Here is a 26669-nt window from a genome sequence, read left to right as displayed (position 1 = left end):
TTCAATCGATTATGATGAGAACAAAGTTGCTACTTATGATAATTATTATGATTATATTTATAAAAAGTAGTGATGATTATACATATGCTATTCCGATTGAGAAGAATTTTGCTTATGTAGAGAGTAGTGAATTTTCTATGCTTCTAGATCATGAAAAGAATGCTTTAGGTGCTGGTTATATTGTTGAATTCATTCATGATTCTACTGAAAATTATTATGAGGGAGGAATATATGCTTGTAGGAATTGCAATAATATCAAGTTTCCTCTCTATGTGCTTAAAGTTTTGAAGTTATGCTTGTTTTGCCTTCCTATGCTAGTTGATTATTGTTCCTATAAGTTGTTTGCTCACAAAATCCCTATTCATAGGAAGTTGGTTAGACTTAAATTTTCTAATCACATTCTTCATGATGCTCTCTTTATGTTTCAATTCTTATCTTTTATGTGAGCATCTTTGAAATCATCATGCCTAGCTAGGGGCGTTAAATGATAGCGCTTGTTGGGAGGCAACCCAATTTTATTATAATGGTGGGTAAAGAAATTACAGTTGGGCAATTGATAGAACTTCAAATAATCATGATGATATCTAGGAAATGATCATTATATAGGCATCACGTCCAATATTAGTAGACCGACTCCTGCCTGCATCTACTACTATTACTCCACACATCGACCGCTATCCAGCATGCATCTAGTGTATCAAGTTCATGGAGAAACGGAGTAATGCAATAAGAACAATGACATGATGTAGACAAGATCTATTTATGTAGAAACAGACCCCGTCGTTTTATCCTTAGTAGCAACGATACATACGTCTCGGTTCCCTTTCTGTCACTAGGATCAAGCAGTGTAAGATCGAACCCACTACAAAGCACCTCTTCCCATTGCAAGATAAATAGATCAAGTTGGCCAAACAAAACCCAAATATCAGAGAATAAATACGAGGCTATAAGCAATCATGCATATAAGAGATCAAAGAAACTCAAATAACTTTCATGGATAAAAAGAGATATATCTGATCATAAACTCAAAGTTCATCCGATCCCAACAAACACACCGCAAAAGAATTACATCACATGGATCTCCAAGAGACCATTGTATTGAGAATCAAATGGGAGAGAGGAAGCCACCTAGCTACTAACTACTGACCCGAAGGGCTAAAAGAACTACTCACGCATCATTAGAGAGGCACCAATGGAAGTGGTGAACCCCTCCATGATGGTGTCTAGATTGGATCTGGTGGTTTTGGACTCTGTGGTGGCTGGAATTGATTTTCGTCGACTCCCCTAGGGTTTCTGGAATATTGGGATGTTTATGGAGCAAAGAGGCAGCCCGGGGGCGTGCCCTGGTGGGTTGTTCTCCCCTCGGAGCACTCCCCAGGCGCTTCTCTGGCCCATTGGATGTCTTCTGGTCCAAAAACAATCCACAAAAAGTTTCACTATGTTTGGACTCCATTTGGTAATGATTACATGTGATGTAAAAAAGATGCAAAAAACAGCAACTAGCACTTGGCACTATGTCAATAGGTTAGTACCAAAAAATGATATAAAATGATATAAAATGATTATAAAACATCCAAGAATGATAATTTAACAGCATGGAACAATCAAAATTATAGATATTTGGAGACGTATCAGCATCCCCAAGCTTAATTCCTGCTCGTCCTCGAGTAGGTAAATGATAAAAACAGAATTTTTGATGTGGAATGTTGCCTAACATGTTATCTCATATTCTTTTCTTTATAGCATACATTTGTACTTTTATATTGTTCAAAGCAATAGTCTAATTTTGACATGATAATTTAGATACTCAAGCATACCAACAAGCAACCATGTCTTTCAAAATATCAATGCTAAAATAAGTTATCCCTAGCCCATCATGCTCAATCTTTGATCCATTCATGAAACACACTCGCATATTAGCTACACCCAATGCTCAAGTACGATCATAGTGCCCCCTAGTTGGTGCTTTATAAGAGAAGATGGAGACTCAAATTAAAAATAAAAATTACATAAAGTAAAAGAAAGGCCCTTCGCAGAGGGAAGTAGGGATTTGTAGAGGTGCCAGAGCTCAAAGCGAAAATTGAGAGATACAAACTATTTGAGAGGCATACTTTTCCCACCAATGAAAATGAGTTAGAGTTCCCAACATGTTCCATGATAGATATATCATAGGCGGTTCCTAAACAAAATTTAAAGTTTATTCCTTTTTCCACCATACTTTCACTTTCCATGGCTAACCGTATCCACGGGTGCCTTCCATACCAACACTTTCCAAGGAATTTATTATTTGATAACATAAAGTAAATTCATTTTTCATTTTGGGACTGGGCATCCCTAATACATTTGCCTTACTCTCATGCAATGACAAGTGAATAAACACTCATCATGAGAATAACACATCTAGCATGGGAAATATTAGCCACCCCTCACCGCCTCGCAAGCGGTATGATCACACAAAAGAGAAATTTATTTTGAATATTAGAGATGGCACATACAAATTTTCTTACAACAACAAAAGAATACTGTATATAGGTAGATATAGTGGACTCATGTGGCAAAACCGGCTTAAAGGATTTTGGATGCACAAGTAGTGATCATACTTAGTGCAAAACAAAGGCTAGCAAAAGATTGGGAAGCGACCAACCTAGAAACGAATAATCTCATAAGCGAGCATTAAGCATAATTAACACCAAATAATGCACCACAAGTAGGATGTAATTTCATTGCACAACTATTGACTTTCGTGCTTGCATAGGGAATCACAAACCTTAACAACAATATTCTTACTAAATCATAATTACTCATTAACATGACTGACATATCACATCATCATATCTCAAAACTATTACAAGGAATCAAGTTTATTTTGTCCAATGATCTTCATGAATTTTTTATTATATCCTTATTGGATATCTATCACTTTGGGACTAATTTTCATGTGTTGCTTTTGATAAGCTCAAACAAATATAAGTGAAGATCATGAGCATAATATTTCTTTCTCTCAAATTAATTTAAGTGAAACAAGAGAGAATTTCTTGAAAATTTTACTAACTCTCAAAGAAATCTTAGTGAAGCAAGAGAACATTTCTTCAAAAATAATAAAGCACATTGTGCTAAAAAAGATATAAGTGAAGCACTAGAGCAATTCCATAGCTTATAAAGATTTAGGTGAAGCATAGAAAGCAATTCTAACAAGTCATTGCATAATTTTGGCTTTCTCAAATAGGTGTGTCCAGCAAGGAATCGAGATCAAAAACACAAAACAAAGCAAGCAAAGACTCATATCATACAAGACGCTCCAAGCAAAACACATAGTATGTGACGAATAAAAATATAGCTTCGAGTAAAATACCGATGGTTGTTAGAAGAAATAGGGGATGCCACTCGGGGCATCCCCAAGCTTAGTTGCTTACTTCTCTTTGGATAATAACTTGGGGTGCCATGGGTGTTGGGGATATTACTACTGGGCGTAAACCGGCCAGGACAGGCCGGGTTAACTTCATCAGTAGTTGAGTATGATAAAAGCCCATGAGGGCAGATGAGGGCTAAAGGCCCATAATCGATTTAAGGCCTATAGCTATAAACCGGCGTCGGTATGTAACTTGTGTTATAAGTTAGGAATAGTGGAGACCGAACCGGACGCATCTATGAGCCGGTATTGGGACTCTGTAAACCGACGGGCGTCACCCATGTATATAAGGGGACGACCCGGCGGCGGTTCAACGAGAGACAACGACTCGAGACATAGGCGAAGCTTATTCGCTCCCTAGTCATCGAAACACCCATCAATTCCATCACAACTAGAAGTAGGCTTTTACCTTCATTGAAGGGGCCGAACTAGTATAAACTCTCTTGCGTCCTTGTGTCCGCTTTAACCCCTTCAAGCTAACCCGTAGCGATGGCTCCACGACTAAGTCCTTTCTCTAGGACATCTGCCGTGATAAAACCACGACAGTTGGCGCCCACCGTGGGGCTATCGCATGATGGTTTCCGGTTCTTGGAGGGCCGCTTTAAAGGACTCGAGGGCTATGTTGTAGGCCGGATGACTAAGAGTCATCGCGGCAGGCTCTACATCGACGATGCAGGCTGGGGCCCCGAGGCCGGCTCAGTTGAGTATGGGTACCGGGTCCCCTTTGGTAGCATTCACGTTTTCATTGGGAAGATCGGTGAACTGGGCCCTGAGCCGGACATCTGCACCGACCTCGTCGAGACGGCTCAGCGTGCGCAATCCGCCCGGGTTAAACCGGCCATGAAGCATGCCTTTGTGGGAGTCATCCATGGAGGAAGTCATGAGGACGGATCGGGATTTCGCGGGGCGACTGTCATTTGTTCCAGTGACGAATCTTCAACCGGAGAAACTGAATCTCTTTATCAGCTACAAGATGGACGGATTGGGATCTGTTCTGATGGCGACAGTATTTCGAACCCCTCTGATCTGCCCAACCGGGTTGGAGTATTCATGGCCGGAACACAAGCAGCGCTTCATTCTTCGACAGCTACGGCAACGATTTCCGGTTCAGCAGCAGCAACGGCCACCGGGGCAGGAGGCCCTGTGCGCCCGCCGGCTCAGGTTCTATCAGAGCTATTTGATGCGTTGGTTGTGCTTATGGCGGAAGTTAATCCGCCAGATCAGGACGTTCACAATACGGAGATTGCAAAGGTAAAGGAACAGATCACCCAGGCCAAGGCGGATCTGGCGGCTGAGGACACCAGGATGGCCGCAGAGCGGGCTGCTTTAGACACACAGGCCTACAAGCTTATGTTAGACCAGAGCGCATCACATGAAGTCATGAGGAGGAAGCACCGGTCCCGCTTACCTCCGGTTTTCGAGGCCAGAGACCTTTTCAACACTCCAGGGCCAAGAGCCGGCAATCCGCTAGAGGGGAACCGGGCAGAAGCCCCTGGGACCGGTGCACCGGTTCAGCCTCGTCAGATCGACCCGCCTCGTCAAAACACCGTTGTACCTCAGGCTGCTTTAACACCCCCGGGCCACTACTCCAGCCCAATGGACAATCTTGTTGCCGCTGCTACACGGCTGGATGCATTCCAATTGAAGGTGACTCGCCACAGGCAGTAGAGACACGGCGGGTCAAGGAACTTCTGAGGACCGCTTTGGCCCAACAGGAAGCATACTCGTACAGCCGTGACCGGATCCACTCGACCCCTCGTCCAAGCCGGAGCTATAGCAGACATATGGATGAACCGGTAGTGTGGATTAATGAATGACGTGGGGCACCCCGGGACAACAACCCGACGGGTGGTGCTGATGACGCTCAGGAAGTGGTGAACCGGGCCCGAGCGCATAGGGAGGCTGAGTTAGCCGCACAACATCAGGCTCGGCAGCTCACGCCGGTTCGTCCAACCATTTTGATTGAACCTGGTGTTACTTCTAGTTCTTTGAGGGTGCCTTGCCTCATCCCCGCTTTACGCAACGTGCGCTTGCCCAAGGATTTCAAAGGCCCACGCAAGGTACCAAATTATACGACGGATCAACCACCAGAGACATGGGTAGAGAGATATGAGATGGCCATGGAGATGCTTGATGTAGATGACATGGCGTGTGCAGAATACTTCACCATGATGCTTGAAGGAACGGCCCGTACTTGGTTAAAAAGCTTGCCCGCTAATTCTATCAGTTCATGGGCCCAATTATGAGCCCGGTTTATCAACAATTTCAAGGATACCTGTAAACAGCCTATGTCGATAGTGGACTTAGCTGCATGCGTCCAGGAGGAAGGAGAGTCAACGACTCATTGGGTGCGCCGGGTTTCACAAGTGTTGCACTCCTCGGACCGCATCGACGCTGACACCGCAGTATTAACCCTAGAAGGCAACTGCCGGTTTGGGCCCCTGAAGTTGAAATTGGGACGGATGAAGCGTCATTGCACCGACATGGGGACCCTCATGGCCGCTTTGGTAAAATATGCTGATTCTGATAGTACCAAGGATCCTGAATCTGATGATGACAAGACAGGGAAGGGGAAGAAGAACAGCAGCTCCAAAGGTCAGCAGCATCACTGGGTAGGCAATGGCGGAGGAGGCAAGCGTAAAGTGGATGGCAACATGGATTTTGTGGCTAATACCAACGTACAGAACAATGGCCAGCGGCGCAAGGGTAGGCCAAAAAATCGTAGTGGAGCACCCAACCCCAACCCAAACCGCCTAAACTATCTGCTAAGCCAGCCCTGTCCAAGACATGGGACGAAGGAGGAGCCAGCAAACCACCTTTGGAAGGATTGCTTTATTATGCAGGAGTTCAAGAATTCTAATAATTTCCGGTATGATCACGGATCTGGCGGTGGCTCAGGGTCCGGGCCAGTTTACGGTGGAGGAAGTTCCGGTTCAGGATTTAATGGTAATCCGGGCGGACATAATGGTCAAAATAGTCAGAACAACCAGGGTGGTTACAACCAACAGCAGCAACAGTCAGGTTACCAAAGCAACCCAATGCAGTTGAGTAATGGACAGTACCATGTCTTTACCACTAGCCTGGACAAGCGAGACCGGAAGGTTCAGAGGCGGGCAGTCAACTCTGTTGAACCGGCCACACCCCGTTATCTACGTTGGTCTGAACAGCCAATCATATGGAGCAGAGAGGATCACCCACTCCAGGTCGATAATCCGGGTCAGTTGGCTCTGGTGGTGGCGCCCCAGGTGGGAGGTTATAAGTTCACCAAGGTGCTCATGGATGGAGGGAGCAGTATTAACATCCTATACTATGAGACCTTCCGTCGTATGGGGCTTACAGATAAGAATCTTAAACCGTCCAATACAGTATTCCACGGTGTAGTGCCTGGCAAATCAGCATATCCCGTTGGTAAGATAGCTCTTGAAGTGGCCTTTGGGGATGACCATGATTCCAGGTCGGAGACATTAACGTTTGAAGTGGTGAAAATCCAAAGTCCATATCATGCCCTGTTTGGGCGTCCGGCATATGCCAAGTTTATGGCTCGGCCCTGTTATGTGTATTTGCAGCTCAAGATGCCGGGTCACAAGGGGACAATAACGGTTCACGGAAGCCGCAAAATCGCTTTGGAATGCGAGGAAGGAGATGCGGCTTATGCAGAGTCGGTTTGTGCCACCGAGGAGTTGAAGTACTATAAAGACAATGTTGATCCGGCGGACATGACTCCGTTGAAGAAGCCAACTATGGAGCATGATCCGGCCCTGAAGTTCAAATCGGCAGCAGAAACTAAGCTTGTTGACTTCGTACCTGGCAATTCGTCCAAGCAGTTCAGCATTAGTGCCAACTTGGATCCGAAATAGGAAAGCGCGCTCATCGAGTTCATCCGTGAGAATCGGGACATTTTTGCATGGAAACCCTCTGACATGCCAGGTGTACCGAGGCAACTCGCTGAGCACACACTTAATGTGGATCCTAAATACAAACCGGTGAAACAGTTCCTCCGTCGGTTTAACGAAGAAAGACGCAAGGCGATTGGAGAAGAGGTAGCCAGGCTCTTAGCAGCTGGTTTTATTGTTGAAGTTTTTCACCCTGAGTGGCTTGCCAATCCGGTGCTAGTCCTTAAGAAAAACGGCACCTGGCGTATGTGTGTGGATTACACAGATCTTAATAAGGCTTGTCCAGCAGATCCTTTTGCCCTCCCCCGTATTGATCAAATCATTGATGCTACGGGGGGTTGTGAACGTTTAAGTTTTTTGGATGCATATTCTGGCTATCATCAGATCAAAATAGCAGTTAAGGACCAGGAAAAGACGGCATTCATAACTCCCTTTGGAGCCTTCTGCTATGTGTCTATGCCCTTCGGGCTCAAAAGTGCCCAGGCAACTTATCAACGGTGTGTACAAAATTGTCTTCACAAGAAGATTGGCCGTAATGTACATGCTTACGTGGATGATATCGTGGTTAAATCCAGGGAGAAGGAGACTTTGGTTAATGATTTGAAGGAAACCTTTGATAACCTAAGGACGTACAAGATGATGCTTAATCCAGACAAGTGTGTCTTTGGTGTACCCGCGGGCAAGTTATTGGGTTTTCTGGTGTCCAACAGGGGAATTGAGGCTAATCCGGAGAAGATCACAGCCATCACCTCCCTGGCTAAACTGAAGTGTATCAATGATGTTCAATGCCTGGCAGGCCGGATTGCCGCATTAAGCCGGTTTATCAGCCGCCTTGGTGAGAAGGCGATCCCTTTGTATCAGATGTTGAAGAAGACGGATCAGTTCGTCTGGAGTTCTGCTGCTGATGAAGCGTTTGAGGACTTAAAGCGGCAATTGGCCAATCCGCCTGTGCTCGCCGCTCCCATTGACAAGGAGCCGTTACTGCTATATGTTTCTGCTAATGCTCGTGCGGTCAGCGTGGCTATTGTGGTGGAATGAAAGGAGGCAGGTAAGGAGCATCCGGTTCAACGTCTGGTCTATTATATCAGCGAGGTACTCATTGAGTCCAAGCAAAGGTATCTGCACTGGCAAAAGCTGGTGTAGGGAGTTTTTATGGCAAGCCGGAAGCTTAAGCAATACTTCCAAGGGCACCCCATTACGGTGGTCAGTTCTGCTCCTTTGGGAGATATCATCCAGAACCGGGAAGCAACTGGCCGGATTGCAAAGTGGGCTATAGAGCTAGGGCCGTACGGTTTGAAATATGTGCCTCGGACATCGATTAAGTCTCAAGCACTTGTTGATTTCATCAATGATTGGACGGAAATGCAAGCACCTGAAGAAAAGCCGGATCACACGTATTGGACCATCCATTTTGACGGATCCAGGCGGTTGGAAGGCTCGGGGGCTGGAGTCGTATTAACTTCCCCATGAGGTGATAAGTTTTGTTATGTTCTCCGTTTAATGTTCCCTTGTACTAACAATGCAGCTGAGTATGAAGCCTTGCTCCATGGTCTTCGGATGGCTAAGGAGATGAATCTAAGTCGAGTTAAGTGCTTCGGTGATTCGGACCTTGTGGCTCAGCAAGTGTCTGGCACTTGGGACTCCAAGGACCCACTCATGGCAGTATATCGTCGTGAGGTGGATATTGTTGCAGGTTATTTCAGAGGCTATCAGGTGGACCACGTGGACCGGCGGAAAAATGAAGCGGCGGACGCTTTAAGCCGGCTGGGCTCTCAGCGCAAACCAATCCCACCCAATGTTTTTCTGGATGTGCTGCACAACCCGTCGGTGAAGATCCCTGGTGAAGAGGATTTGGCCATTCCTGATCCGGAGGCTCAATTGGTGGCAGTTCTTCATGTTATTCCGGATTGGACGCTTCCTTACCTGGCGTACAAGAACCGGGGCGAGTTGCCAGAAGATGAGATTCTGGCCCGGCAGATAATCCAGCGATCCAAGTCCATGGTTGTCATCAACGGTGAGTTGCATCATTGCAGTGTATCAGGAGCATTTCAACGTTGCGTGTCTCCTGAAGAAGGCCGTGAAATTTTGCGTCAGATCCACGAAGGAGATTGTGGTCACCACGCCGGTTCAAAGTCTCTGGTGGCTAAAGCGTCTCGCCATGGTTTCTATTGGTTAACTGCTCATGCTGATGCGAAGGATCTGGTCAGACGATGTGATGGTTGCCAAAGGTTTTCAAGACGTGCTCATGTACCGGCTCAAGAATTGAGGATGATTCCAATTACTTGGCCGTTTGCGACTTGGGGGCTGGATATGGTTGGGCCTTTCAAAAGGTCCAAAGATAAGAAGACCCACCTCCTGGTGGCGGTGGACAAGTTTACAAAGTGGGTGGAGGCAGAACCTGTTAGCAAGTGTGATGCGGCCACGGCGGTTCAGTTCATCAAAAAGGTGATTTTCCGGTTTGGCTTTCCGCACAGTATTATCACAGATAATGGTACCAATTTGTCCAAAGGTGCTATGAAGGAGTTCTGCAAACGGGAGCACATCCGGCTCGACGTTTCATCAGTAGCACATCCACAGTCCAATGGTCAAGCAGAAAGAGCTAATCAAGAGATCTTGAGAGGCATCAAGCCCCGGCTCATGGTTCCTTTGCAGAGAACGCCGGGTTGTTGGGTAGAAGAATTACCATCTGTGTTATGGAGCATCAATACAACACCCAACAGATCAACAGGATACACACCGTTCTTCATGGTTTATGGAGCGGAGGCGGTTCTCCCCAGCGATATCCGTCATGACTCACCTCGTGTCATGGCTTATGTTGAAGCAGACAACGAGACAGCACGGCAAGATGCTTTGGACCGGTTGGATGAAGAGCGTGACATCGCAGCCGCCTGGTCGGCCATTTACCAGCAGGATCTTCATCGTTATCACAGTCGCCGAGTCAGAACCAGGGCCTTCCAGGAAGGAGATTTGGTGCTTTGGCTCATCCAAGATCAAACTGATATGCATAAGCTATCCCCACCTTGGGAGGGGCCTTTCGTGGTCAGCAAGTATCTGCACAATGGGTCGTACTATCTAATCGATATTCGAGAGCATAAGGACTCATGTACATCAGAGGAGGAGACTAACAGGCCGTGAAATATAGCTCATCTTTGGCCTTACTATACCTAAGCCATTGGCTATACTTATATACATACAATGTATATATTATGATTAAGTATAATAAACCGGAACCTCAGCTAAAGCGGGGTATCTGTTCTTTTACATCATGAGAGGTTACACGGAGTTGCTCTAAAGCGGCCTCCAGTTTACCCCTTGAGTTCGCTTTGCTAAAAGCATCGTGTTATATCACTTGGAGGATTGGTCGTGTCCGAACCAATACCATGCCTCTTGATAGGCGAAAGCCACCAGATCACTTGGGGACTTGGTCATGTCTGAACCAGTCATGCCTCTTGATCGGCCTAAGGCCACAGAATCACTTGGGGGCTTGGTCGAACCCGAACCATGACCACGCCATTTGGTCGGCATAAAATGCCACAAGAATCACTTGGGGACCTGGCTAACTAGAACCACAGTTACACCTAACGGGAGCTTGGTCGTGTTTGGCCATGGTTACGCCATTTGATCAGCTTAAATAAGTCTTTTTTGGCAAACGTTTTTTCGTTGTTTTTGCTTCATACTTTTCTTTGAAGGGGGTTTTTGCTTTTTATTGTGTTTCTTAAACCGAAAAAAAAATCAATTGACGGAACACGGTTCACGTCAATCCGGAGGCTATTTGACAGGTTTAATCCACGTTGTTAACATCCTCTTATGGAGTAACACGGTATTTATCGTCACCCCGCACGGTTTACATGGTAAACCAGCGTCATATATATATACAGGAGCTATTATCTCCTCCAACAGTATGGGTTTGCAAAACTCCGCTTCAAGATTGGCCAAGCCAACATCACGCTCAATGACGGCAGGTATTATGTATCTCAAAATTTGGTCATACTTAAAATTTTGTTTTGATTTCATATATGCAGACATCATATTCTGCCTGATGGTACAACCGCGGTGGCACTTGACGAATTTTTCATTTCAAAAAGTGTTTTGGAAAGTTCATTGCCACAGGAAGAACAAATTATGCACGAAGGCATATCAACATCAAAGGTATCAGCTAGCCTATTACAAGGCAACATGGTGCCCATAATAATATAATTGTTTTTCGCGAAGAAGAGGCAGTTTTAAACCGGCGTCCGGTTCAAGCTTGGTCACCAGCCTGGCCTGATGGTTGTGGGTCTTCCTGCGCCGCTTCAGCCTCCGTATCCCTACCCAGTGGCTGGAAATCCACAGTTGTCCAGTCGATTCCCATTAATGCTTGAAAAACAGCTTCATCATGGATCAGCAAGGACGGGTCAATATCGGGAGCGTAAGTATGCTTACGGATTGGAGGAATCAGATTTTCCGATTCATGGATTGGCGCAGCTATTCGCTTGTTCTGACTGTCATATTGCGCTTGATAATGAGACAAGTCTGCTTCCTCAGCCAACTGACAAGCTAGTGGTCGCACCTCCTGGTTTATCGCTCGCAGATCCGCTTCACCGAATTCTGATCCGTCTTCCTTCAAGCTGGGATAGCCCTGAGCCGCTTCAACAGGATCAAAATCCGGCACCCAGGCTTTTGCCCGGATTAAAGCATTGATTGCGCCAGTTCGAGCAGCAGATTTCTTTAGCTCTTCAATCCGGACAAGAAGCACCGACAGTTTCATTAGCGTATCTTGAATCAAAGTAGGCGCCGGTTTGTTATGAGAGGCGGTACAGATGATCCGCTGGGCACCAGTATACAATTGTTCAACCAATGTATAGGCGGCTTTTAGCTTCTTCCGTACATCTGAACCCAAGTGACCAATGCGTGTCCCTGAAATACCATAAAGGGTTAATAAGCCAGCGACTTTGTCAGAAGGCAGAGCCAATTCAGTAGGAAAACTGGCTTACCAAAGATAGCAGCAGTCATGGCATGCACGTGCCGCATTATGCTGGTCAGTTCATCTGCCACTGGTTTTAGTGCAGCCTCAGCATCCTCTGCTCGTTTGATCAAAGCGGATTTCTCAGTGGCCCAGTCCGCCCGTTTCTTTTTGAAGTTTTCCTTAAGTTGTTCCATGGCGCTTAAAGCACTGGCCAATTCCTCTTTTGCTTTGGAGGTTTCATCTTGTTGGGTTTTCAGGGCTTCTTGAAGATCGATGACTTGGTTCTCTTTCGTCTTCAGCTCCGCCTGCATGCATACAGATATATGCTTCAGCAAACTGGTAGAAGGATTCAAGTACCAACCACATAACAAGTTATGCGCTTAGTACTTGGGGGCTAATGCATATTTGATCTAAAGCGGCCCTCGATTTACCCCTTCATCTTTCGATTGTTTACAAAGTCCCAAGATCAATACAAGTATTCAACTTGGCACTTGGGGGCTAATGGCTATTTGATCATATATATTCTGATACGGGAGTTTCAATTACTTAAAGTACCGGTTTAACTACGCTAAAGTTAAACCGGCCCTTGGGGGCTACATCAGCAAAATTCAAAGCAACAAGATTTATATTATTTAAGTCCCGGTTTGAAAGAATATTCCAAACCGGCCCTTGGGGGCTAGGAGTCAGGAATGGAAGCATACAAGCAAGAAGGAGCATATGGAAATTACCTCATATTTGTCTTTCATCATGTTGACCAGACCGGCTTCATAGTCACGGCTGGTATATAGCCGGTTCAGATAGCCGGAATGGATATCTTGGGCGTTCAGAGCAGCGTAAGTCGTCAGATCAGCGTTCCACTTGCCTTTACCAAAGGCAGCAAGTTCTTCCTTGGCAGAATGTTTGGATAAAGCGACAGGATTGCTTGGCTCAGTATGGCCAGTGCCAGTAATGACAACTTCATCATCATTGGTACCGCCAGTTTGCACTGGAGCTGTTGGCTTGTCAGTAGGTTTTGCGGGACCGGTGGAGCTTTCAACCCGGAGGGAACCTATGGGCTGATGGATAGGATCTGAAGTATCAGTAGGTCTTTCCTCAGCAGTAAGATCATCATCTAGTTGCGGTGGATCATTGGGAATATCCTCAGGAATAGCCGTTTCAAGATTGGGTGTGGTGCCTGGTTCAAGAATGACATCTTCTTCGGCCGCTTTATCCAGGCGGGCCTTCTTGCTCGGCCTAGGTTTGGCCCTGAGAAGAATAACAAAATTAAATACAGCATATGTTCTAAGGCAATATACTACAAACATCACAATAAATATAGCTTACCCAAGCACCGTTTTGAGCGGTGGGAGCTGAGTAGCCGACGACTCGCCAGAAGATGAGTGGGAAATAACCTGATAATCAGAGTCAGACGGATTAAGAGGTTGACGAAAGCAGCCCGCTTTAGGACAAGCACTGACAAGCGAATTAAAGACCTCGGAATGACGTTTCCGAACTGGACTGTTCGGTAAACCGGCGGAGGTAACTACCTGGCCGCTGTGCCGGGTGGTGCGGCGAGCTTCGTGTTGTTGGGTCTTCATAAGAAGTTTAGGATCCAAATAAGCAAGAGGATGAGAAAATTTAACTTTCCGGTTTGCCTGACGGATTTTTTGTGAAGGCAAAGTTTCGGAATCGGAAGAGAGAATAATTACCTCTGCAACATCCGCATGGCTGGCTTCGGCATCATCCTGACAAATATCATCATCAATAAGATGCCTGAAAAATAAACCAAGTGAGTCAAGCTCTACCTCAAGGTCCGGATTATCCACCTCGTCATCAGGGGCCGGATTAGAAGATGCAGTGGTTCTTTTCCGGTGGGCAGTCTTCTTCGCAGCTTTAGTTTTTTGCCGGGTTGCTCTTTCCGGTTTATCTGCTTTCTCTGGTTTCTCCTGCGGCAGCTTTTTGCTCCAAAATGGATCATCGCCCTGATTATGCAGACACTGATATTAAAAACAATGACCATACATATCAATAACAGATTCAGCAAAGAGAAAAATCAAAGTCTGACAGCCGGCGGTTTGTTGGTGGCACAGAATGGAAGCAGGCCGGTTCTAGCGCAGATGTGCTCCGGTTCATTCAGTATCTTATGCACAGCTTCTGTGATCTCTTCACCGGAGAGCTGGAGTCTTGAATGTCGCAGTTGGTCATCCACACTATCAGTATATTCGCACATCAAACCGGAGCGCTGACTAAGGGGCAGTATGCTCCATGATATCCAATAGCGAGCAAGGTCAACCCCTGTTAAACCATTGGCCATAAAGTCTCTGAGCTTTGACAGCTGAGGAGCATATTTGCTTCTCTCCTGGGCACTCAATCGTTGAGGAAAAGGATGGGTATTGCTGAGCCGCTCTGGACGAAAGCCAGGCAAGGGATTCTCACCAGCAGGGGAGGTGTCTTTGCAGTAGAACCATGTCTGATTCCACTCCTTGGGGTGACTGTGCAGCTTGGCGTGAGGGTATGTGACTTCTTTCCTTTTTTGAATCGCCATGCCACCCAACTCCGTATTAGAGCCATCAGTAAACTCAGTACGGCGGTTTAGATGGAAAAGATCTCTGAATAATTCCACTGTGGGCTCCTCTTGAAAGAACACCTCACAGAGCACTTGGAAGTGGCACATATTTGTAACAGAGTTGGGGCCAGTGTCTTGCGGATGGAGCTGGAAATCAGCTAGAACATCCCGGTAGAATTTAGAACCGGGCGGTTTAAAACCCCGGGCTAAGTGGTCTACGAAAACAACAACCTCTCCTTCTCGAGGTGTGGGGGGGCATTCTTTGCCAGGAGCCCTCCAATGGACGGTGTCTTTCTGCCCAAGGCGCCAATCAGGACTAAATCGTCCAGTTGATCCTCTATGACGCGAGAAGGGACCCAATTGCACTCATACACTTGCTTGGCCATGATGAAATCTACAAAGTACATTGATATGTGCAATGTTAAACCAGAAGCGGATCTATCTAAACCGGAGTTTATGAAGCAACAGCATCACGGCGGTTCAACAAGGGGACTAATGATATATGATAAGATTGCTTTTTCAAAGGTGAACCGCCTATGTGGTAAAGAGGATACAGATCTAAGGCAAGAATGACTAAGGAAGGTAAAAACAGATTTCATAAGGTCGCAGTGAAATTTTGGATCTACCGTAAGACAGGAAAATAAAAGGATTTAGACCTAAAAGGTTGATCTCAAAGAAATTCACAAGGGACCAGATCAATGTTTTATGCGCATAAAGGTTTGCTTTGGTAGCAGAAGATAAGCCGTTACAGGGAATACATCAGGTTTGAAGTTTTATTCATGGGCTAAAGAAGAAACAAAGGAAGAACAGCGCCAGAGTCTCGATGAACTTCGACGAACGAGGAAACCCTAGAACAGATCTGCGGGGGAAAGGAAAAAGATTTACCGGAGCTGAGGAAGAAGAGGAAGGTCGCCGCGATGCTCTGGTGTGCTCAGGTTGATGCAGCGGCCAAGGTTGATGCAGAGGTCGACGGTGGCGGCGGAGCTCCGAAGCTGGGCAACGCGAAGAAGATGAAGCAGAAGGGGTCGGAGGGAAAGAGAAATGAAATGACCCTTCGGTCCTATTTATAAAGAAAGGGATATGTCAGGCGCGAGAATCAAGGAGCCGCGAGTTTGGAAACGAAGCTGCGGCCTTAATTGCCGCAGGCTTGTTAACAGAATAAGGTTTTTTATAAACAGTGACGTCACACCGGTCTACCACGAGCAGAGAAGATGACATCACGGCGGTTCAACAAAATACAAGAAGATGTTGAAGATGAAGATTTTTGCTAAGGATTGACATGAACATGTTCAAATCAATTTGGGGCCTAATGTTGGGGATATTACTACTGGGCGTAAACCGGCCAGGACAGGCCGGGTTAACTTCATCAGTAGTTGAGTATGATAAAAGCCCATGAGGGCAGATGAGGGCTAAAGGCCCATAATCGGTTTAAGGCCTATAGCTATAAACCGGCGTCGGTATGTAACTTCTGTTATAAGTTAGGAATAGTGGAGACCGAACCGGACGCATCTATGAGCCGGTATCGGGACTCTGTAAACCGACGGGCGTCACCCATGTATATAAGGGGACGACCCGGCGGCGGTTCAACGAGAGACAACGACTCGAGACATAGGCGAAGCTTATTCGCTCCCTAGTCATCGAAACACCCATCAATTCCATCACAACTAGAAGTAGGCTTTTACCTTCATTGAAGGGGCCGAACTAGTATAAACTCTCTTGCGTCCTTGTGTCCGCTTTAACCCCTTCAAGCTAACCCGTAGCGATGGCTCCATGACTAAGTCCTTTCTCTAGGACATCTGCCGTGATAAAACCACGACAATGGGCATCCCCAAGCTTAGGCTCTTCTTACTCCTTATTCCTTCATCCATCGTAAGATAACCCAAAACTTGAAAACTTCAATCACGAAAAACTCAACAAAAACTTTGTGAGATCCGTTAGTATAAGAAAATAAATCACTACTATAAGTGTTGTTGCAAAACAATTCATATTTTATTCTTGCATTATATCTACTATATTCCAAATTTTCTATGGCAAAAAATCTTCAAAGAAAACAATAGAATCACCAAAACAAGCACACAACGAAAGAAAACAGAATCTGTCAAAAACAGAACAGTCTGTCGCAATCTGGATATTTCGAATACTCCTGTAACTCCAAAAACTCTGAAACATTAGGACGACCTGAGCAATTTCTATATTAATCTTCTGCAAAAAATTGGTATTTTACCGCTCTCTGGTTAGAAATGAGAATTGTTTTCATGAGCGCGAAAGTTTCTGTTTTTCTGCAAGATCAAGTCAACGATCACCCAAGAAGACCCTAAAGGCTTTGCTTGGCACAAACACTAATTAAAACACACACAAAATCATAACAGTAGCATAATTGTGCAAACACTCAAGAACAGGAAGCAAAAGACAAAAATAAAATTTAATCATTGGGTTGCCTCCCAACAAGCGCTATTGCTTTACGCCCCTAGCTAGGTATAAGATTTCAATGATTCTCACATGAAAGATGGTAACTGAAACATGAAGAGAGCATCATGTATCATGTTAAAACACATTTAATTCTAACATACTTCCTGTGAATAGGCATTTTATAAGCAAACAATTTATCAAAACAAGCAAAGACTAGCATATGCAAGGAAGAAGAATAAGACATAGACAATCTCAACATGAAAAGAGGTAATTTAGTAGCATGAAAATTTCTACAACCATATTTCCCTCTCTCATAATAATTATATGTGGGATCAAATTCAAATTCAACAGTATAGCTATCGCATAACATATTCTCTATATGATCCACATGCATGCAACGTTGACACTCTTCCAAAATAGTGGGATTATCATCAAGTAAAGTCATGACCTCTCCAAGCCCACTTTCAACAAAACTTTCATAGATTGAACACTCTCCAAATATGTGGGGTTATTTTTACCTAAAGTTGACTCTCTTCCAAATCCACTTTTAATATTACCGCAAGCATATTTATCATGAGGTTTAAATAAATTTTTAAGATCATAAGAATCATTATCACCCCAATCATGATCATTGCAATAAGTAGCGGACATAGCAATATTAGCTTCCCGAAGCTTGGGGTTTTGCATATTATTAGCATAATTGACATTAATAGAATTTATAATAAAATCATTGCAATCATGCTTTTCATCTAAGGATCTATCATGAATCACTTTATAAATTCCTTCTTTTAACACTTCATCACAATTTTCAGATTCATGAATCTCAAGCAAAACTTCATAAAGATAATCTAGTGAACTCAATTCACTAGCAATAGCTTCATCATAATTGGATCTCTTGAAAAGAGTAGCAAGTGGATGAGGATCCATATCAATTGATTTTCAGCAACCGGAGATGCAAGCAAATAGAAGACACATGGCAACACAACCAAGCATGATATCTGACAAGAAAACGGCGAACGAAAAAGAGGGCGAATAAAAATGGAAATTTTTTGTGAATTGGGGGAGAGGAAAATGGAAAATAATGTAAATTGCAAGGAGATGAGATTTGCAATTAGGAACCTGGCAGATGTTGATGATGTCTCCCCGGCAACGGCTCTAGAAATTCCTTTTGATGTCTGCTAGAACTACGTCGATATTTCCCCAAAGAGAAAGGGATGATGCAGCACAGCGACGGTAGGTATTTCCCTCAGTGATGAGACCAAGGTTATCAAACCAGTAGGAGAACCAAGCAACACTACGTAAACAACACTTGCACACAAATAACAAATACTTGTAACCCGACATGTAAAAGGGGTTATCAATCACTTTCGGGTAACGGCACCAGAAATTGGCAAACGAAAATGAGAGAGTTGAATAATTGATAGATCGAATGCCAAATAAAACAAATTACAGGAAGGTATTTTTGGTTTAATAGATCTGAAAATAAAAGCAAAGGAAAATAGATCGCAAAGGCAAATAATATGAGAAAGAGATCCGGGGGCCGTAGGTTTCACTAGTGGCTTCTCTCGAGAAAAATAGCAAACGGTGGGTAAACAAATTACTGTTGGGAAATTGATAGAACTTCAAATAATCATGACGATATCCGGGCAATGATCATTATATAGGCATCATGTCCAAGATTAGTAGACCGACTCCTACATGTATCTACTACTATTACTCCGCACATCGACCACTATCCAGCATGCATCTAGTGTATTAAGTTCATGGAGAAACGGAGTAATGCAATAAGAATGATGAAATGATGTAGACAAGATCTATTTATGTAGAAATAGACCCATCGTTTTATCCTTAGTAGCAACGATACATACGTGTCGGTTCCCCTTCTGTCACTGGGATCAAGCACCGTAAGATCGAACCCACTATAAAGCACCTCCTCCAATTGCAAGATAAATAGATCAAGTTGGCCAAACTTAAACCAAATATCGGAGAAGAAATACGAGGCTATAAGCAATCATGCATATAAGAGATCAAAGAAACTCAAATAACTTTCATGGATAAAAAGAGATAGATCTGATCATAAACTCAAAGTTCATCGGATCCCAACAAACACACCGCAAAAGAATTACATCATATGCATCTCCAAGAGACCATTATATTGAGAATCAAATGAGAAAGAGGAAGCCATCTAGCTACTAACTACGGACCCAAATGTCTACAAAGAACTACTCACACATCATCGGAGAGGAACCAATGGAAGTGGTGAACCCCTCCATGATGGTGTCTAGATTGGATCTGGTAGTACTGGACTCTGTGGCAGCTAGAATTGATTTTTGTCGACTCCCCTAGGGTTTCTGGAATATTGGAGTATTTGTAGATCAAAGAGGCGGTCCGGGGGCACCCGAGGTGGGCACAACCCACCAGGGCGCGCCTGGGCCTCCAGGCGCGCCCTGGTGGGTTGTGCTCCCCTCGGAGCACCCCCAGGCACTTCTTCGGTACATTGGATATCTTCTGGTCCAAAAAAATCCTCAAAAAGTTTCGCTGCGTTTGGACTCCGTTTGGTATTGATTACCCGCAATGCAAAAAACATGCAAAAAAACAACACTTGGCAGTATGTCGATAGGTTAGTACCAAAAAATGATATAAAATGATTATAAAACATCCAAGAATGATAATATAACATGGAACAATCAAAAATTATAGATACGCTGGAGATGTATCACATGGGTGCTTGAGATTTCCACATGAAGTGTGCTGTGGGTGCCACCTCCAGCCCCATGAACTTGGCCGCATAACTAGAACGCGCGGAAACTGACCCTCTTTTTCCCATGACCAAGTTATCACATTCTCCACATTTTCATTCAGCTGCACCATGCTGATTGGTACATCTCCAACGTATCTATAATTTTTGATTGTTCCATGTTGTTATATTATCATTCTTGGATGTTTTACAATCATTTTATAGCATCTTTATATCATTTTTGGGAGTAACCTATTGACATAGTGCCCAGTGCCAGTTGCTATTTTTTGCTTATTTTTTACTTCATAGAAAATCAATACCAAACGGAGTCCAAATGCAGCGAAATTTTTTGGAGAATTTTTCTGGGCCAGAAGACGCTGGATGGGCCAAAGAAGTACCAAAGGGGTGCCCCCCAGGCGCGCCCTGGTGGAGTGTGCCCACCTCGATGGCCTCCCATGCCGCCTCTTTGCTCTATAAATACCCCAATATTCCAGAAACCCTAGGTGAGGTGATGAAAAACAACTCCAGCCGCCGCAAGTTCCAGAAACCATAGATCCAATCTAGACACCATCACGGAGGGGTTCATCATCCTCATTGGTGCCTCTTCGATGATGCGTGAGTAGTTCATTGTAGACCTACGAGTCCGCAGTTAGTAGCTAGATGGCTTCCTCTCTCTCTTTTAATTCTCAATACAATAGTCTCTTGGAGATCTATCTGATGTAACTCTTTTTTGCGGTGTGTTTGTTGGGATCCGATGAACTTTGAGTTTATGATCAGATATATGTTTTTAGCCATGAAATTTATTTGAGTCTTTTGATCTCTTATATCCATGATTACTGCTACCTCTTGAGCACTGTGTTGGTTTTCCCTTGAAGAGGAAAGGGTGATGCGGTAAAGTAGCGTAAGTATTTCCCTTAGTTTTTGAGAACCAAGGTATCAATCCAGCAGGAGGCCACGCATGAGTCCCTCGCACCTACACAAACAAATAAAATCCTCGCAACCAACGCAATAAAGGGGTTGTCAATCCCTTCACGGTCACTTACGAAAGTGAGATCTGATAGATATGATAAGATAATATTTTTGGTATTTTTATGATAAAGATGCAAAGTAAATAAAGCAAAATAAAAACGGCACCAAAAATAGCTTGTTGATGGAAGATTAATATGATGGAAAATAGACCCGGGGGCCATAGGTTTCACTAGTGGCTTCTCTCGAGAGCATAAGTATTACGATGGGTAAACAAATTACTATTGAGCAATTGACGGAATTGAGCATAGTTATGAGAATATCTAGGTATAATCATGTATATAGGCATCACGTCCGAGACAAGTAGACCGACTCATGCCTGCATCTACCACTATTACTCCACACATCGACCGCTATCCAGCATGCATCTAGAGTATTAAGTTCAAAGGAACAGAGTAACGCTTTAATTAAGATAACATGATGTAGAGGGATAAACTCATGCAATATGATATAAACCCCATCTTGTTATCCTCGATGGCAACAAAACAATGCGTGCCGTGCTGCCCCTACTGTCATTGGGAAAGGACACCGCAAGATTGAAACCAAAGCTAAGCACTTCTCCCATTGCAAGGAAGATCAATCTACTAGGCCAAACCAAACTGATAATTTGAAGAGACTTGCAAAGATAACCAATCATACATAAAAGAATTTAGAGAAGATTCAAATATTGTTCATAGATAAACTTGATCATAAACCCACAATTCATCGGTCTCAACAGACACACCACAAAATAAGATTACATCGAATAGATCTCCATGAGAATCGTGGAGAACTTTGTATTGAGATCCAAAAAGAGAGAAGAAGCCATCTAGCTAATAACTATGGACCCGAAGGTCTGAGGTAAACTACTCACACATCATCGGAGAGGCTATGGTGTTGATGTAGAAGCCCTCCGTGATTGATGCCCCATCCGACGGAGCTCCGGAAAAGGCCCCAAGATGGGATCTCACGGGTACAGAAGGTTGCGGCGGTGGAATTAGGTTTTTGGCTCCGTATCTAGTAGTTTGGGGGTACATAGGTATATATAGGAGGAAGAAGTACGTCGGTGGAGCAACGTGGGCCCCGCGAGGGTGGAGGGCATGCCTGGGGGGGTAGGCGTGCCCCCCTACCTCGTGCCTTCATGGTAGCTTTATTGACGTAGCGTCCAAGTCCTCTGGATCACGTTCGTTCCAAAAATCACATTCCCAAAGGTTTCGTTCCTTTTGGACTCCGTTTGATATTCTTTTTCTACGAAACTCTGAAATAGGCAAAAAAACAGCAATTCTGGGCTGGGCCTCCGGTTAATAGGTTAGTCTCAAAAATAATATAAAAGTGTATAATAAAGCCCAATAATGTCCAAAACAGAATATAATATAGCATGGAACAATCAAAAATTATAAATACGTAGGAGACGTATCAATTACTTATAGCCTCGTATTTCTTCTTCGAATCTTTGGCTTAGTTAGGCCGACTAGATCGATTTTTCTTGCCATGGGAAGAGGTGCTTTGTGATGGGTTCGATCTTACGATGCTCAATCCCAGTGACAGAAGGGGAAATGACACGTATGTATCGTTGCTATTAAGGATAAAAAGATGGGGTCTATTCCTACATGAATAGATCTTGTCTACATCATGTCATCGTTCTTATTGCATTACTCCATTTCTCCATGAACTTAATACACTAGATGCATGTTGGATAGCGGACGGTGTGTGGAGTAATAGTTGTATATGTAGGTAGGAGTCGGTCAACTAATCTTGGACGTGATGCCTATATAATGATCATTGCCTGGATATCTTCATAATGATTTGAATATCTATCAATTGCCCAATAGTAATTCAGACACAGGAAGTGTTCCGGAGGGTACCGGGTACATATCAGGTCACCGGAAGGTGTTCTGGGCACCCCCGGCAAAAGATATGGGCCTTATGGGCCAAGAGGGGAAACACAGCAACCACCAGGGGCTGGTGTGCCCCCCATATGGGCCAAACCAAGGTGAGAAGGAAAAGGGGGATTCGGCCTCCCTCTTCCCTTTCTCCCCATCCTTTTTCCTTCCCCCTTCGATAAATAAGGAAGGGGGCGGACGGCCAAGGAGGAACCCAAGTAGGATTCGGTCCTACTTGGGGCGCCTCCTGGGCTCGCCCCTCCCCCTCCCACCTATATATATATGTGGGGGGCGCCCTAGCACACACCAGACAATTTTTGCCGTGTGCGGCACCCCCTCCACCGTTTACTCCCACGGTCATATCTTCGTAGTGCTTAAGCGAAGCCCTACGAGGATCACTTCACCATCCCCGTCACCATGCCGTCATGCTGACAGAACTCATCTACTACCTCGACAACTTGCTGGATCAAGAAGGCGAGGGACGTCACCGAGCTGCACGTGCAGAACGTGGAGGTGCCGTGCATTCGGTACTTGATCGGTTGAAGCACGAAGAAGTTTGACTACATCAACCGCGTTGAGAAACGCTTCCGCTTACGTTCTATGAGGGTATGTAGACACACTCTCCCCCTCGTTGCTAGGCATCTCCATGGATAGATAATTGCGTGTGCGTAGAATTTTTTTGTTTTCCATGCAACGATTCCCAACAGTGTGGACTAATAGTAGTAGATGCAGGCAGGAGTTGGTCTAGTAATCTTGGACATGATGCCTATATAATGATCATTGCCTGCATATCGTCATAATTATTTGAAGTTCTATCAATTGCCCAATAGTAATTTGTTTACCCACCGTATGCTATTTTTCTCTAGAGAAGCTAGTAGTGAACTCTACGCCCCCGGGTCTCTTCTTTGTCATATTTGCCATCGAGATCTATTTTTATTTGCTTTTATTTTCAGATCTATTAATCCAAAAACCCAAAAATATCTTGCTACAATTTATTTTTATTCATTTTATCTCGCGTTCCCGCGAGATCTATTTATCCAATTTACTACAAATTTTACCTATATTTTACCCGGGAGGGATTGACAACCCCTCTTTTACGTGGGTTGCAAGTATTTGTTCTTTGTGTGTAGGTGCCGTTCACGTAGGGTTGCGTGGTTCTCCTATTGGTTCGATAACCTTGGTCTCATCACTGAGGGAAATACCTACCATAGCTGTGCTGCATCATCCCTTCCTCTTTGAGGAAATACCGACGTAGTTCAAGCCGCATCAAAAGGAACTTCTGGCATAGTTGTTGGGGAGACATCATCAACATCTACCAGGTTCCTAATCATAAATCTCATCTCCTTGCAATTTAAATTATTTGCCATTTGCCTCTCGTTTTCATCTCCCCCACTTCACAAAAAATTGTCGTTTTATTCGCCCTCTTTTTCGTTTGCCGTTTTCTCGCCAGATATGTTTTTTGAGTGCAATCTTGTTGCATAGTCACGATGACTCGAGAGAACACCAAATTGTGTGATTTCTCCAATACCAACAACAATGATTTTATTAGCACCCCTATTGCTCCTCCCGCCACTAGTGAGGAGTCTTGTGATATTAATGCGGCTTTGTTGAATTTTGTTATGAAAGAACAATTTTCCGGTACTCCTAGTGAGGATGCCACGTTCCATCTTAACACATTCATGGAATTATGTGATATGCAAAATAAAAATATGTGGACAATGATATTGTGAAGTTGAAATTATTCCCGTTTTCCTTGCGAGATCGTGCAAAAGTTTGGTTTTCTTCTTTGCCTCACAATAGTACCGATTCTTGGGATGAGTGCGAAGATGCTTTTATTACTAAGTATTTTCTGCCCATGAAAATTATTTCCCTTAGGACACAAATTATGAATTTTAAGCAACATGAGCATGAACATGTTGCGCAATCTTGGGAAAGAATGAAATTCATGCTAAGAAATTGTCCCACTCATGGTTTAAATCTTTGGATGATCATACAAAAAAATTATACGGGATTGAATTTTGTTTCTAGAAATCTTTTAGATTCCACCGCGGGTGGTACTTTTATGAAAATTAATTTGGGTGAAGCTACTAAATTGCTTGATAATATCATGGCGAATTATTCACAATGGCATACCGAAAGAGCTCCTACTAGTAAAAAATTTAATTCGGTAGAAGAAATAAATTCTTTGAGTGAAAAAGTTGATGCTCTTATGAAGTTGGTTTCTAATAAAAAATGATCCTATTGATCTTAATGGTGTGCCTTTGTCCACTTTTATTGAGCAAAATAGTGATGTCGTAGATGTGAATTTTGTTTCGCGAAACAATTTTAATAACAATGCTTATAGATGTAATTTTAATCCTAGACCTTTTCCGGGAAATTCCTTTACTAAATTTGCTAATTCCTATGGTAATCCTTCTTATAATAATAATAGGAACACCTATGGTCTTGAGAATAATATTAAATAATTTATCAATGCTCAAAAGAATTTTTATACTGCGATAGAAGAAGAGTTGAGTAAGATCGATGATATGTCTAGAAGCATTGATAGAATTTCTCATGATGTAGAAAATTTTGTGCCTAAGGTTGAGGAATCAATTAAAGTTTTATATGTTTCTATGGATGAAAGTAAGAAAAGAACCGCTATGCTTAGAGCTAAAAGAGATTTTTTTAGAAAAAAACGTTTTCTAGCGATTGCTTTCATAAAAATGATGAAGATATTAAAATGATTGGTGTTCTTCTATTGATTCTTTGTTTACCAAAATTAAGGTACTGAAGAAGAGTCAACTTTAGTTAGAAGTTGTCCCGATAATTTGGAGGGTGAAAATCTTGTTGAGAAAATTGATAAAAGTGGGTTTGGAGAGGTCAAAACTTTAACTAGTGATGTGCCCACTCTTTTGGATTACAAAGACTTTAATTATGATATCTTTGATTGATTGTATTTCTTTGTTGCAATCAATGATAAATTCACCCCATGCTTATGAACAAAATAAAGCTTTTACTAAACATATCGTTGATGCTATGATGAAAGCTTTGGAAGAAAAGTCGGAATTAGAGATTTCAATTCCTAGAAAATTACATGATGAATGGGAACCTACTATCAAAGTCAAGATTAAAAATTATGAGTGTTTTGCTTTATGTGACTTGGGTGCTAGTGTTTCTACAATTCTGAAATCTTTATGTGATGTGCTTGGTCTTACTGATATCAAAGAATGTTCTTTAAATTTTCACTTGGCGGATTCTACTATTAAAAATCCTTTGGGAAGAATTAATGATGTTATTATTCTTGCAAATAGGAATTATGTGCCCATAGATTTTATTGTTCTTGATATTGATTGCAATCCATCTTGTCCCATTATACTTGGTAGACCGTTTTTACGTACTATTGGTGTCGTGATTGATATGAAAGAAGGCAATATTAAATTTCAATTTCTACTAAGGAAGGGTATGGAACACTTCCCTAGAAAAAGAATTAAACCACCATATGAATCAATCATGAGGGCATCTTATGGATCTAGAACCAAAAATGACAACACTTGAATCTTTGCTTTACGCCTAGCAAGGGGCATAAAACGATAGCGCTTGTTCGGAGGCAACCTGATACGTCCATTTTGCATCATATTTTCCTACTGTTATTTATGATGTTTTTATCCATAATAATGCTTTTTGGAGTAATTCTTATGCATTTCTCTCACAATATGCATCGTATGCACAAAGAGGGAGAATTCCGGCAGCTGGAAATATGGACCTAGAAAAGCTAGGTCAGGCTACCTATTCTGCACAACTCCAAACAAGTTGAAACTTCACGGAGATATTTTATGGAATATTTGAGGAATATTGGAGCAA

The sequence above is a fragment of the Triticum urartu genome, chromosome 5 (assembly GCF_003073215.2).
Source record: "Triticum urartu cultivar G1812 chromosome 5, Tu2.1, whole genome shotgun sequence".
Classification (NCBI taxonomy): Eukaryota; Viridiplantae; Streptophyta; class Magnoliopsida; order Poales; family Poaceae; genus Triticum; species Triticum urartu.
Note: the sequence above shows the minus strand (reverse complement) of the source record.